The sequence below is a fragment of the Pelophylax lessonae genome (genome assembly GCF_965119305.1).
Source record: "Pelophylax lessonae genome assembly, chromosome: 5".
Lineage (NCBI taxonomy): Eukaryota > Metazoa > Chordata > Amphibia > Anura > Ranidae > Pelophylax > Pelophylax lessonae.
The window spans coordinates 373,475,748-373,492,182 of record NC_138772.1 but is presented as its reverse complement, the minus strand read 5'-3'; positions in this window follow the sequence as shown (position 1 = coordinate 373,492,182).

Sequence of the window (16,435 nt, the reverse complement as noted above, 5' to 3'; positions counted from 1 at the left end):
AGTGCAGCCTATCAGTGCCCATCAGTGCCGCCTCATCAGCACACATCAGTTAAAGGATAAACATTTATTTATTTTCAAAATTTACTCGCAGAAAATAAGAAAAACTTTTATTTTTTCAAAATTTTCTGTCTTTTTTCTTTTTTTGTAAGAAAAAAAAAACCCAGAGATGATTAAATACCACCAAAAGAAAGCTCTATTTGTGTGAAAAAAATGATAAAAATGTAATATGGGTATAGTGTAGCATGACCGCGCAATTGTCATTCAAAGCGTGAGAGCGCTGAAAGCTGAAAATTGGCCTGGATAGGAAGGGGGTGAAAGTGCCCGGTAGGCAAGTGGTAAGAGAAGAATCAAATTCTCCAACTTGTGTCTCTTACCATTGAATTATTCATTAGGAATATCTGTGTTTAAAATCCATAGGATTTGACAATGTAATGAAAGTTGTCACTGAGATTGTGAACTTCATCTGGGCAAGGAATTTAACAAAAGTCTAAAGTTCTGAAATTTTCTTGAAACTGAATACGATAAATGTCCCAGTGATGATATCTACTTTAGTGATGTGCAATGGTTGGCCTGCATGAAAGTGCTACAACGGGTTTTTAAACTGAAAGAATCCATCTACGGGTTCATGACAGAAAAAGGCAAACCAGTAACCGAGTTTAACGATCCCAAATGGATGGCCAAGTTTGCCTTTCTTACAGACATCTCTTCCTATTTGAACGAACTTAACATAAAGCTTCAATCACAAAATCAATTACTTCACACTCTGTTTAACCACATCCAGGCATTTCTAATGAAACTCAAACTGTTCAAAAGTAAATTAGAAAATCAAAATCTCACTCATTTCAAAACCATGACACAACTACAGGCTGCTGGTTACACAGTTGCAAAAAATCATCTGCAGTGTAAGTTCCAGGACAGATTCCAAAATTTACCTGCAAATAAAAAAATAATTGGTGCAACAGGTGGATGAGGATGGGGTTAAAAGTCTACTGATGGCTAAATCCAGGCTTAGTGTCCACTGGGATAAGGAACCCCCGAGAGCCTCCGGCGCTCCTTACCGGCGTGACCACAGCCCTCCATCACCTGGCACACCAGGACTGAGATTTGTGTTTGCAAGGATTTATTACAGCGTCACATGCTGGAAATACACCTCCCTTTGTGAGTGCATTTCTTTTACCAGTATTAAAGCTTTTTAAATTGCTACACTTAGCTGGTGCTTGTCTTCAAGATTTTGTTGTGCAGGAGGAGAACATGATGTTGTGATCAACCCTTTTTCTGCAGATGTGGCTGCTGCTCCAGGAGATTTTCCGATGGAACTAATTGAACTTCAGGCTAATGCCAAACTTAAAATCTTAAAATCTACCTATCCTAAGTTTTTATCAGAAGTATTTGCCAAAGGACAACTTTAAAAATTTAAGAAAAAAAGGAAGCTAAGGTTTTATCCCTGTTTTGAAAAACTTACCTTTCTGAACAACTTTTTTTCAAGAATGATGCATGCAAAATCGAAAATTAGAGCAAAAATAATGGACTGTCATCCGAAACAGTGACTCCGGTTAGGTCACCCCATTTTTTGTACCAGCATTTTAAAAACTTTCACAATAAAGACCCCAAAGATATGAAATTCTGGGGCATTGAAAAAGTTAAAAAACAGGGCAACTATATCCGTCAACTTAGTAAGAGAGAATCTTTTTGGATTTATGAGACGAAGGTTGCCGTACCGAGGGGTTTAAACACGGATTTTGATCTAAATTGTTTTATTTCTGACCGATAAATTATTGCTCTTCTCTTTTATATGTATGTGCAGTGTTTTAGTGCTTTTATTAGTATTTTAGGGTTTTAATATGTATGGTTTTATATATTTATGTAACTTCCGTGCCAACGGGTATATGGCGTCATACGCTATTATGTGTATATATATATATACTTTTTAATATAGCATATTTGATTTTATACTATCCATCCTTATCTTGCTAATGAATTGGCTCTGGGGAGGTTATTTAGTAGCCCGGGGGGTGAGAGGGGGTTTGCTTCCTCCCATTCTATATGTAGCCATATCCGGGATCGTCTGCAATCCTGAGCCGGTATTTTTTTCTAGTTCCGGAGTTAGGGTAACTATAGGAACGTTTCAGAAATGACCGGCCAATCAGATTAGGGGGTGTGTCTATTTATATGGTGACGTTGGACCAATCCTCTTCATCGCTGACGAAGCCTCCACCCACGGAGGCGATACGCGTGCGGAGGGAGGAGGAACATTAGCGTCTGACGCCACCCCCTGGCACAGAGGAGACCGAGTGACACCGAGTCTGTCTCGCCGTCCCGGTCTGTTTGCTGTTTTATGCCCGATGTCCATCTATTCAAGTAAGAGGCCACTCTGTTATATGTTTTTAGCCTGATTAAAGACTTTATTACACTATCCTGGCATCTCTTTCCTTCCTTACCCTTGCATTGGGGAGACATACAGGAGTGTTTAGCCTTTAAGTGGAGCAGGCTTATGTTGAACGGGAGATTGCCCTTTCCATCGTTTGACAAGAGGTCGGAGCCAGTGATCTGTTCATGTGTGCAATGCCCGTATTATATTCATTAAGGTGAGAGGCCACTCTGGAAGGTGGAGGGAGTGTGTGGTGTTCTTCTGGCTGTCTGCACCTGGCTCCTTTGGAATACATTGGGAATTCTTGCACTGAAGGACTATCACACCTTTTATCTGATCCTGCATTAGTTTCTTTCCAATGGACTGTGCATGCGTCATTGGTTTTACTATTGTCTATTTTATTTAGTGTTTCAGAGAGCGCTGCACTGCCTATTGTTTTATATCTTTGTCACCCAGGTTTGTTTCTGTGCCTGTTTTAGTGTTCAGCTGCTAGTAGTTAGGGAGGAGCGCTGATATTTTCATCATTGTTTTTTTCTCCGGTTAGGAACGACTGAAATAAAACCTGACATAGGGTCCCGTGTAAAAAGTAAACAAAGTGAGCATTCACACATGTGTCATCCGCCTAATTTTTGTGATTGTGATTAAACAGTGGGTAAACATCCAATGAGGATTGGTCCTACAGAAAATGATGATTCTGTTTGTTGTTTAGGATCGTCACTATGCTATTTAAAATAAACGAAAAATGTAAATGTTGAGACATGAAATTGTGAACAATTTCATTTCATTTAGGCCTGTGACCAGTTACCAAGTCACCTAAGTGGCCCTCGCTCTTCAAAAGGTTGGGCAAACCTGTCCTAAGTGGTCTATTTGGATCTGGATTTTGGCAATAGATTAAGAAAAATCCCTGTAATAATCTTTTTGTAGCAACAGAAGCATATGTTTTAGGGATTTTTCAGGGACAGGATTGTCAGTAGCGGGAAGGATGACTAAAACAATCACTACGGCCCTGATCATTATCATCAGTGAAAGGTGCCTCATACTTTTGTTTATTCACAGATTCACAATGGCTTGGAGAAGCATAGGGAGAAGAGGCTCCTCGCTTCACTCTGTCTCTAAGTGGCTGGCTGTCAGAGGGAGCATCCTCCATGTCAGATGCAAAATCAGCATTAATGTCTGTCTGCTAAGTGTTCTTGAGCGCGGCATAGTTAGTGGTGGTAGCGCCATCTTGAAGTTCCTCTGGCCATGGCTGGGAAAGAGGTCCATGAGCCAACAGGGACCTGTAGGCTTTTCTCTCTTGCGAGACATTGGGGGAGATTTACTAAAACTGGAGCTCTCAAAATCTGGTGCAGCTGTGCAAAGTAGTCATTCAGCTTCTAACTTCAGCTTGTTCAATTAAGCTTCGACAATAAAACCTGGAAGATGATTGGTTTCTATGCAGCGCTGCACCAGATTTTGCATGCTCCAATCATAGTAAATAACCCCCATTGTGTTGCTAATGTGAAGGAGGTGATTCGCCGAGAGGCTGGGTCTGGTGGCAGCTGCAGCTGTGTGTCTTCCCTGGCATGTAGAGCACAGCGATCCAGCAGCCATCTCTGAGTGCTAGGAGTTGATTTACTAAAGTTATATGCAAAGAGACTGTGCAGTCTCCATGTGCAGTTACACTGTGCAAGGGCATTTGCCCCAGCGCTTAGTAAATGAGGGGAAACTTTGCTGACTTCCATAATCCAAACATGTACAAGCAAATATGCTGTTTTTTTTTTTTCCTTGCATGCATTTGGGTATTTTTTGCAAAATAAAGTTTCACCTCAAGCTATAAAGATTATATGGAACTGATTTTACCCAGAGGGGAATGCAAATATCTCTGTAACTTCCAACATACAACCAAATGTTGGGATTTTTTTATGCATTCATTCATGAGCGTATACATAATATGAAACAAATAATTTTATTGTATATCAAAAGTTAAAAAGTTTTAATTTACAATAAAATTATTTGTTTGGTTTTGAGCTCCATTTGTATCACACATTTGGCAGCACACTTATGTATGGACCAACAGGACCATTAAACAAGTGTGGAGCACAGGGGTTGATTTACTAAAACTGGAGATTGCAAAGTCTGGTGCAGCTCTGCATAGAAACCAATCAGCTTCCAGTTTTTTTTTTTTTTTTGTCTTTTGATATACAATAAAGTTTTTTGATTTATACTTTGTGTACATACATTATGAATGCCTGAAAAGTCCCACGTAGAGTTTTTGGTTGTATATTGTCATTTACTAAGCTCTGGATCAAATGTTCACTTAATCACTTGCAAAGTGCACAGTCTATTTGCCTTTAGAAAATCAATCCCAAATTGTATTTCATGGTTTTTTCCTGTTTATCTTGACAGTAAAAAATATACATCTGGTAAAAGAAACACTATGAAGTAAGTTACAAATGAAATTAAATTTTAATTCTTTTTAAATTTCTGAATGTTTTATGCTACAAAAAATGAATTAATGAAATGAACAAAAGCACAAAAAAGTAAAATAAGCACTGTAGTAATTTTTTTTTTATAAAATTATCATAAAAAATAGCTAAGGAGGGCAAAGAGAAGGAATTCATTGGAGCTAGTTATGAATATCAAAGATAGGTTGATAAGTTGCATAGAAAATCTGCTTTACATAATGTATGTTTAAAAAAATGATACTTTGTTGACGGCGGACCCGCTGGAGCTGTTTTCGGCTAACTACCCCCCCATGCTTCGTCATCTCACGAACTTGATGGCATCTTGGTCCTCCATACCCCTAGCCTGGATGGGGCGCATCACTGTCGCTAAGATGGCCATTCTGCCTAAGATTCTGTATCTCTTCCGGGTGCTCCCAATTAATGTCCCCTCTTACTACCTTCGCCAGCTTCAGTGACGCACCTTCACATACGTCTGGGGCAAGTCTAGACCTAGAATACCCCGCAAAACACTCTTTCTCCACAAACTCCGAGGTGGCCTTGGCCTCCCACACTTTACCAAATACTACCAGGCAGCCCAGATGGCCCAGCTGCCCAAGTGGCATGCCACCTGTGAAGTCCCTCTTTGGGTATCCCTGGAAACGGTTGAATGCGACCCCCTCTCTGTAGCTAACTTGTTATGGCTTACTCACTCCGATCGTAAGTCCATCTCTAATTCCGTCATGCGCCACTCCCTACGCCTCTGGGATGCCCTAAAATTCAAATTCAAGCTACAATCACCACACAACCCGCTGCTTTCCTTTCTACACAACCCATCCTTTCTCCCAGCCTGGGAATCCCCCTCGTCCTTCCGACACTGGACGTCAGCTGGTCTACTTCGGGCACACACTCTGATAGAATCCGACACCATTAAACCTTTCTCTGCGCTTTGTGAGTCCCACCACCTACAGAGCTCTGAGATTTTCCGCTACCTCCAACTAAAACACTTTTACGCCAATTGCATCTGTACTGACTCTTCTCTGCCCACCATGACTACCTTCGAACATAACTGCCACCGTAACCCGCACACCCGGGGCCTCATTTCCCAACTGTACTCCAATCTCACAGACTTCCCTGACAACACCCCTCCCACTTATATTGCTAAATGGGAACAAGATCTGGGGTCCTCCTTAGATACTGAGGACTGGGCTAAGATCTGGCAAGTGACAAAAGCAGCCTCCCAAAATATATTTGCCTTGAAACCAATTACAAAGTGCTGATGCGGTGGTACTTGGTACCCTCACGTATTGCGAAATTCCTACCCTCCCACTCTTCCACATGCTTCCGAGGCTGCCTGGAGGCAGGCACACACATACACATCTGGTGGACTTGCCCGCTAGTAAAAACCTTCTGGCAAGCTGTCTTCCAAATCCTCTCTACCTTGATGGCTGAATCAATCGCACCTGACCCCCTCTTTGCGTTACTCAATGTGAAGCCAGACCCTGTATCTAAATCTCAGCACAAACTATTCCTCCAAGTCACCACGGCAGCCAAACAAACCAATGCAAGAGCATGGAAGTCCCCGCACCTCTCCTTGCCTGAGGTCAAGCAGCGGGTCACCACCGCCATGATACACGCCAAAATTGAGGCGGTTCTAATAGATAAAATAGACAAGTACAGTAAACTTTGGCAACCTTGGGTTGACCATTTTCTTCCCTCCAATTTCGACACCTCCCTCCTACTGCCCTGATGTTAACCTGAGGCTTATTGGCTACTACTTCCTGTTCATTGCCCCCCCGGCAAACCTTCCTTCTCACCCCCTCTTTTCTTCCTACTCCACCTCCCTACGTGATTTGTTCTGGCACCAACAACACACCTGTTTGAGCCTGTCATGAACTACAGAGTGCACCCCGCAGGCTCCCTGGTTTGGCCTGCTTTTCCTGGTTTTACTTATTGTATCCTCTGTTTCCCCAGTCTAGTTGCATTACCATGTGGATTATCGCACCCATTTATTTCTTCTCACGTGCTACTGAGCTACTGGGCTTTGTTCACCCTTGCTTTGTCTGCTGCTTGGCCGCGCCTCCCCACCTGGGCACAGAGTGTTCCCTTTATGGGGTGCCTATGGATTGGCTACTCTGGTCGCAGAGTCCTGGCCACAGCCCCCCTGGTTGCCTCTTCTCCACCTACTCCTAAGTTTGACCCATGGTTATTGTAGCTGTTATTTTGTTAAGCGCATCTGGCTTGTATTTATCTTTTCACTCTGCTTACCAATTGCTGTTACCTGTTTACTTTGTTCTCCAATAAAATGTTTGAACCAGAAAAAAAAATGTCTAGGCTAAAGTAGGCCAGACATGGGTGGAATTCCAAAATTTTTTTTTTTTTAGAAAATCATAATTTTACTTCAAATTACGTACCATTAGTAGGGGCAGCAACAGCTGATTTCCATGTGGCCATCACATTTGAGTGATCAGGCATGTTGGAAATTTTGAAAAACAAACAATTTTCAAATCAACAGTGGGAGAAATATAATCAAAAAAGAAATGTGCATAAACATAAGAAAAGAAAATTCCGGTAAAAAAAAAGAAGATTCCCGGCCATCAAAATTCTTTCCTGTAACAACATGAGGTGAAATTAAAGGCTTGGTTTGTGGAATTCTGAAATCAATGGTGGTACCACAAAACAAACAAAATTTCAGATATTCTAAAAATTCGACCCATGTATGGCCTGTATAAGTAAAAATGTATCAATGCTTGGTGATGCTTTAACAAGCACTGAACAGAAGCACCTCAAAACAGTTTCTTTTAGCTGCTCTGCTACACAAGATGGGACCCTAGCTGTCAAACTGGCAACAGGTCCCAGAAGCTGCATGCATGTGCGTATGCTCAACGGGAAAGGTATCTTTTACATACAATATGAGGTAGGTCCTTAACTTTTAAATTACAATTACAACAAAGTATGACAGTTGTTTTACCTGCATTCTTTATATTTATCCCAACACAGTGTGCAAATAACATGTTATAAAAATGCAACCAACAGACCCAAGCACTGAACCATAGAATAGGCTAGCAGGACATGTCCTATTCTGATACGTGTGATTTCATGTATGTAGTCAGTGGGTAGTCCATGGATCAGTGTCCCTTCGTTTTGTATATATCATGACCATTCATTATTTATTTATATTTTGCATTTATTATTTATTTCTATTTCTGTGCTTTTTTTTTATTCTACATTCATGAAATATGATATTTTTATATAGATATTTATTCATTCTACTATGTATGTATTATACTATGATGGTATTTCATTATAAATACCTTCCTTCATTGTTTATAGGATATACTTTATAATATAATATATTTGATAATAATATTTACAGTTAAACAATTATATTGCTTCCAAACCATTTTTAGATATGTGTTTATTAATCTTTGTGAACAGCACTTGAGATGATGACTAAAGGGTTAAGAAAACAAATGAACCGGTTCCCCTGCCCCCTACATGTGAACTCTGACCACTAATTATCCTCCTTGCTCCCTCACCAAACTAGAATTGACAAAGTAGCCGGGAGCTTTGAAATGCATGAACTGATTGGAGAGAGAGCCCCCCTGGTCCCTCCCCTTCCTCCGACACGGGCCGCTGGTGTGGCCACATCACCTCCCTTGCCCTGCCGCATTATTGTCTCCATCCTGTGAGCTGTCATCTTCTTGGTGGGCTCCAGCTTTACTACACACCACACTGAACTGTATCTTTCCTGGGGGACACCAACAGCCGATTCCAGCGAGCCTTCCAGGTGGTATGGTATGTGAACTTCGAGTAGGGTTGCCACCTCATCCCTTTAAACGTGAACACATAAATTACACAGGTTCTGAGGCTAATTTAATGCAGATAAGGCACCATGTGAGTTTAATTACCACCTTAATCAGCCACAGAACCTGTGTAATTAACCACTTGCCGACCGCCGCACGACTATCTACGTCGGCGGTCAGCCCCTCACAGGCAAACTGACGTAGGTCTACATCGCTTGCTTGTGAGGGTCTAGGGAGCGAGCGCGTGCCCCCGGAGGGGGCTGCCTGTCATTCTCCCCTCTGTATGATTGATGATCATACGGTTCTACTATGTAGAACAGTTGATCACCGTTCATACAGCTGAAGCCACAGCCAATCACAGTAGAAAGCACGCCCCTAGGGACACACATAGCCCCTCCCTTTCAAAAAAAGTTAACCCCTTCACTGCCAGTGTATTTTTACAGTAACAGTGCATATGTATAGCACTGATTACTGTAGAAATGTCACTGGTAACCCCAAAAGTGTCAAAAATGTCAGTCAAGGGTCCGATCTGTCCGCCGCAATGTCGCAGTACCACAAAAAAAATCGCAGATCGCCACCATTATGCGTTAAAAAAAAAACAACAAAAATGACAAAAATCTTTCCCTTTGTTAGTAAACGCGATAACTTTTGCGCAAACCAATCAAAATATGCTTTTTGCGATTTTTTTTACCAAACATAGGTAGCATAAAACAAATTGGCTGAAAATTTTAAAAAATTTAGATTTTTACATTTTTTTGGGGGAATTTCATATAAAAAAAATGTGAAAAATATTGCTATTTTTGCAAAATTTACGCTCTTTTTTTGTTTATAGCGCATGATCAAAAAATCGCACAGGTGATCAAATACCACCAAAAGAAAGCTCTGTTTGTGGGAAAAAAAGGACGCCAAATTTCTTTAGGTACAGCATCGCACGACCGCGTAATTGTCCGTTAAAGTCACGCAGTGCCGAATCGCAAAATACCCCCTGGTCGTTTAGCAGCCAAATCCTCCGGGGCTTAAGTGGTTAATATGTGTTCGGTTTCAAAGGGTGGAAACCCTAACCTTGAGCCTGTTTCCTTCACAAGTGCTGGGCCCTCCATTTAGTGTTTGAGGTTGGATGAGACTTGGGCTTTTATTTTTGAAATATGACACACATAATTGTGCATTTATCTGGACTGTGTGCTTTATCTATGGCCACATAATAAATAATACTTCATGGTTTATTTGGTAGCAAGTTTTATTTGTTTATTTATCGTCCTCCAATTTTGTTTCTTTTGGATACCTTGACTTTACCAGTGTGCAGAATATAGCCTTTGGAAATAACATGTTATCACTTATCATAAGATCATATAAATATATCATAGGTATGGAAGCAATAACCTGTGTGATAATCTATTAAAAAAAATTAACAAACAGTTTGCCAAATCCACACCTAAGATCCACTTTGCAAGATATGAGATGTATATTTGTTTTGTTTTCTCCATGGCAAAAAAGCCATGGGCATGCAGGGACGCATCAATTCTGATAGAATCCTGTCTACCTTTTTGTGCTTGTCCTTTAAAAGAACTCTAAAAACACAAATCTGAAGCTAATAAGCAATAGGATCGGGTGCATTTTAGGTATCCTCAAGATAGAGAGGGGTTCAGGATCAGGAGTATGCAACTAAGTGTTGATAAGAAAAAATATTTTAAAATTACAAATACATCTCTCTGCAACTGAATGTAAAACAAATTTACGAATAATTAACCATTGTGGGTGAACAGATCTAATTTCTCAGAATCCTATGCATCGGCACTATGATGACTGTTTATAAAATTGATCCATTCTAAAGCTTTCAGGGATTTTTCCTCCACCAAATTTAATTAGGGATTGTGTTATTTAATAAACAAGGACAAGACCCCTGAGGATAATATTATTAAATTATAGTTTATGAATTGAAGATCATGGCATAGGGGATTTTATTATTTAGATTGGTGTCTTCTGTTGAAAAACCTACCCTTTGTAAAATAGTCTATAGGATGCTTTAATTTAATGGGTTCTAACCCTTTAAGGTCCCTTCCTGTAGAGATATCTATGAGCTAGTTTCTATCTTACTAGGGGAGCATTTTTTTAGCAACACAAAGGTAAAAAAAAACAAAACAGGAAAAAAACGTTATCTTGGTTATTTAACGTTAACCATGGTTAATAGGTAAATGAGTTTGGGGCAGTGGACCCCAGTACCAATATGCTGAACATAGTGTATACAGCCCCCCCCCCCCCCCCCCCATATTCCTTCACTTACTTTGGACCAGTTCAAGTAGTCACCAGACTACTTAGATCAATGAGCTCCAATTTTTCTTGAAGCAATCATCTGAACCCCTGAAAACAGGGTCACAGGAACAGACTAGGCAAACTGACAGTATTTAAAAGATGTATTTATGGCAGCTATTAAAATACACAATTAATAATACAATTGGCATGGCATATCGGAACTGTGTGTGTCTATGGACACACACAGCCCGGTGCAGGATACATTGTGAGGACACATGAACAGGAGCCCCTTAGCACTTGGCTTGATATAAGTGGCACCCTAAAGGGAGGAGTTTACAGCATTGGCTGGAGGAGAAAGGTGACATAGTTACATAGTCATTTCTTGGGGGGGGGGTCACATTTACATAACAATATTTAATTAACTATTAAATATTTAATCTAACCCTGATAGCAAACCTCGCTATACATACCTTTTCTAAAACTGATCCAATCCATTCTCCAGACAACGGTTGTGACATGTCTGGAAAGTGACATCACCGATAGACTTACTATGGGCTTCCATTGTCGCTGTTTCTTCTGCACCTTCATCCACAGAGAAGGCGCTGCTGACAGTTCAGCGTGGGATCGGGTCGGCTTCAGAAAAGGTATAGCAAGTTTTGCTTTACAGTGTTATATAGGTTAGTCTTAGATTTAGAGATTTAGGTTTTAGGCTAGACTTCGCCTTTAACTTTCAACTATCTCATTCATCCTATGTGAAATTCAGTAGTGGTTTTCCACTGGTAGGTGTGATGGTTTTTTATTTTTCAGTACATACTATCTGTTTACACTGTGCCACTTATTTACAATGGGGTATTTATCTTTGATTTCACATTTTTTAATTGGCCTATGCTGCTCTCATGTCTGCCTGGTAAGGGCTTTTGCCCTTTAATCTTGCCTCTGTGGCTTGTGCTTTTCCTCAGGAAGAAGCGTAGCAATAATGTGAAACATGTAGAGTTGTGATCTGCTGGCTGTCAACATGTTCCCAATCAATGTAACCTTAGAGATTGGCTATACAATATAATATTGATAATTGTTGTTTATCATAGGAACAGCAGGGCAGCCTGTTAGGGGCTCTAAGAGCCCATTCACACTAGCGCGACTTGTCAGGCGACTTGGTCAGCCTGACAAGTCGCGGTATGTCGCGGTCCATTGAGTAGTACAGGACCCGTTCTAATAGGAGCGACACAAGTCGCTCCGACTTAGAAAAAGGGTCCTGTACTACTTTGGGGCGACCTGGAGGTGACTTGCATAGACTTCCATTATGTGAAGTCCCTGCAAGTTGCGCCAAAGTCGTGGTGCACAGCGGTGCACGCGACTTCACAGGTCGCCCCCCGAAGTCGGATCGCCTCAGTGTGAATCGGCTCTAAGTTTAGCGTGTTTTTCTTTATTAACGAATCATTTCTTTATTAATGATATTCTTGTAATAAATATTTTGTGGTTTTATTTGATATGCTTTTTCTGAAGTTCATGACGGTACCCAGAAAATCCATACTCCTCAATATACATTTTCCTCTGTGTAAACTAAACAATTTTTGTGTCACTGGCTTATTTCTACAAAGTTAGGGGCTTTAGCTATATTTGTTTATTTATTTGAGTGAACCTTTCTTCTAAGATACTACTGTGGCTGCTGCTTCCATCATCAATTCTGGCCTGTTACCGTTAGATACAAAATAAGGTGTCACAGCCAAAACTACCAATGTAGTAATGATGTATTGGGGGGGTTGCTACTAAATTTAGGCTAAGCTAAATGTAAAAGTTAAAAAAATCAAATATACAGCCAGTGCACACTGTCACTGAGACAGTCCATGAAAATCGTACTGTTTTATAACCGACATAAATGTACAGGAATTTAGGGGATTCCCCAAGCATGGTTATTAATGAATGTATTCTCCCTGTGGTATGGTATTTTTTTAAAATATTTTTTTCCATATTACACATCCCCATGGCAGTTTACTGCTCACCATGGCCTTGAATATGGCCACAATTTAGTATCAAGAGTTTACCCCCATAGACTTCAGTTGGGTTCAATGCTAAGTTTGGGTTTCACAGACTTCACACAGTATTTAATATAGTGGGGTGTAAATTCTTCAATTAAAAAGTTATAATATTTGTTAATAAGGTCGTCTGGACTATGGGCTTTATGTAGGGATACATTTAAAATAATCAGTTTCAGTTCAGACTCAGCAAAGGGGGCTGGGAATTTTGCCTGTTGGTGTGGTGATAAAGAAAGATGATGAACTAGATCTTGAGAAGAGGTAATCCCACATTATTTTTCAGATCTACAAGCAAATCTGGGATAAGGCATTCTAAAGTGTAATTTGAGATTAAAATGTTTTGAGTAACAAATGAATGGAGCATATAAAGATTAACCATATTCAAAACATTTAGGGGTTAATTTACTAAAACTGGAAAGTGCAAAATCTGGTGCCGCTGTGCATGGTAACCAATCAGCTTCTACTGTAACTTGAGCTTGTTCAATTAAGGTTTGACAAGAAACCTGGAAGCTGGTTTTTATGCAGAGCTGCACTAGATTTTGAGCTCTAGTTTTGGTAAACTGACCCCTTAAGGTCTCTTAGAGTATGGTAGACAGTGGGAAGAGGCATTCCAGGTTAAAAAGTAAAAAAAAAATTGGGGTCGTTTCTGGGGATGAGATGGGTCTCCATTTCTGACCAGATTTTATTTGGAGAGGGTCTCCACCAATATTAAATCTAATCTAGCAGAGCATTTTTGTACTTGAATGCAGATAGAGTCTGTTTGGGGTTTCTCACTTTCCCCTGTATGCCTGTCAAATTGGGATGAGTGGCTGTGTTCGTAGCGCCCCCATAGAGTTAAATAGGCTGCCTGCATGCCACTATTGGTAGCTCCAGCTGTAAAAATAAGAGGCTCAATGAATGCTGTACAATGAAGCCCTATGGTATTATTGAATATGTAGGAGGCCCAAACTTCCTCTTGGTTTTGCCATGATGAAAAATGGCCACCCGGGTTTTTTTATGATTTCAGATAGATTGAAAAGAGGGCGGTATGTCGTGCAAAATACTGGAAAAAACTGTGTTACCTTAAACAGAATATTAATAGTGCACAAACATGTGAAATATTACAAACCAAAATTATCCAACAATAAACATGTATATGTAAAACATATATGAATTGCTGGTGATGGTCTGATTTACTATTGGTGGATGCACTGATGCATGGCACTCTTCAGTAAAGAATGAGTTCATCACATGGACTTCGAGTTATAAGGGAGCACTCTTTTCACTCTGACATGTCTTACATTGAATAATGTTGGATAATTTTGATTTTTGATATTTTAAATGTTTGTGCACTATTATTCTGTTCAGCACAGCACCGTTTTTTTCCCAGTTATTTTGACTAAGTTAATATCCCTTAGTGTGCTTGCAGTTGGTTTTCACAATTACATTTGTTCTGTGTATTTGATTACTTGCACAGTTTACTATTTTCACTTTTTTGTTTTGGTTTATGCAGAATAGGTAGAGATGATTAGGAATAACCACCAATTTGAAAATTTAATTGTCTTATCTATTCTTCGAGAATCATCTTATGTATTCTTTAAAAAAAAAACTTACATGTATTTTACACAGTACCATCATAAACCTGACAGTTCTGATATTAGCCTCCGATAAATGGCACTCAGACTGGGAATAGAAAAAGTAGCGGTCTGGACCAATCAGAGCTCCATTACTTTGCACATTGATGAAAATCAACAGTCTGAACTGGATCAAATTGTGACATTATTAGTAATCACTGGACAGGCTGTGTTCTGTGGACAGGCACCTAGTTTCCACAATGGGTTTAACACAATTACAGATCTAATTACAGGTTGAATTGCGTATTTAGCTGTTTGCCTGGAGTTCTGTTTTGTCCTAACTTATCTCTTATTTACAAACCTTATTTCAAAATGTCAAACACCAATATAATGTTATCTATATTTTTCTTTCATCCACATGTCTATACATCTTATATAATGAAAAATGCAATATTTTTTTTATGGAAAAATCAATAAGATAATCCTCAGAGAAGGTCTTTTTGTGTTTTCATGCATTTCATATGTTTGTATTAGTTTTCCAATCTTTGTTTCATAGAGAAAATTGATCTTGTTTACATTTTTCAAAGCAATTTCTACTTGCACCCATTCTATATACATCTGTTCCCATCACTTTCCAGTAAAATAACCTACTGAGAGAAGAGTGGTAGCGTGCTTATAATTGTGTATGAGTCAGTCTGAGATTCAACTCTGATATCTCTTGATAAAATCACACATTCCAAGGAAGGATATTGTGTTTTCTTAAATGACAGAGAAGTGTCACTTCACTATTTCAGTTTTAAATGTGCCAGACAGACCTACCGAGCCATTTGGACTTTTTATAAAAATACAGTCACTCCAGGTAAATTTAAGCTTTGAAAAAAAGATACATTTTCTATACCTATATTGCTATATAATGCAATGTAACTGTGCAAGTTCATCTTTCTTTTTAATTATTTACCATTACATAACAACATAGAGTAGATGCTGCTGCCAAAAAGTCCCAGCTCGTCCCCTGGGACCGTTTGGCAGCAAAAGAATTGAGATTTCTTTGGGAAGGATTTATTATTGAGAAATTTGTATGTAAACTGCTATGTATACACAAAGGGTTATCATTTTGTGCAATATAAGTATTTCTGGTACACCAGAGCCTACATTTTAAGATATGCATTGTTTTAATTTTGTACAAATAAAGCTGTTATCAACTTTTAATATATTATCACAATTGTTGGGTGTAGTCTATTGCCTGGGGAATTTAGGAACATGGATTTTTTTTAAGTATTTATTTATTCTGTGCGATACAAAATCACTTGACAAACTGTAAATGCAGACAACAGAGATTATAGAAAACACTGATATATATTTTTCATATGTTTAACAATTATAAAATTAAAAAAAAAAAAAAGTGGAAAATGTAGCATATAGTTAATAATGTTGTCATCTTCAAAACCACCCCCTCCTATTTCACCTGATCCAAAGTAACTAAAGAGCCAGACTTTCCAAAAAGGAAAATAAAGGCCAGCAGTAGGGTATGTGGCATACAAAGATCAAGGATGTAAGACAAATTAGGGGGAAGGGAAGGGCAGGGAAGGGAAGGGAAGCAAGGGGAAAAGATAGAGGTGTCAGTGAGGAGCAAGAAGCGGATCCCCCTTGGGGGGAAGTTTTTCATACATATATGAACCATACCTTCTGGATACCAAATTGGTTATAGCAAGACGAGGAGCTAGAAATTTGAGACATAATGCATAAATATTTGTCCATAGTCATAAAGGACTGCCAAGGTCTCCAAGTTGTCTTCTGAAATATGTAGGGTAGAGGAAAGATCTTCCATGGAAAGAATCTCGTTCAGTACCACAAATTTGGTGGGTGGAGAGGACTTTAACAGCAAGGTTATACAGTACAGACTTTTGCTGTGTTTAACATATGGATAGTGAATGAGGCCTTGTGTTTTGAATTAGGTATTAGCATGAGATGGAGGAATCATGCAGCTGGATTTGGGCTCTATTAG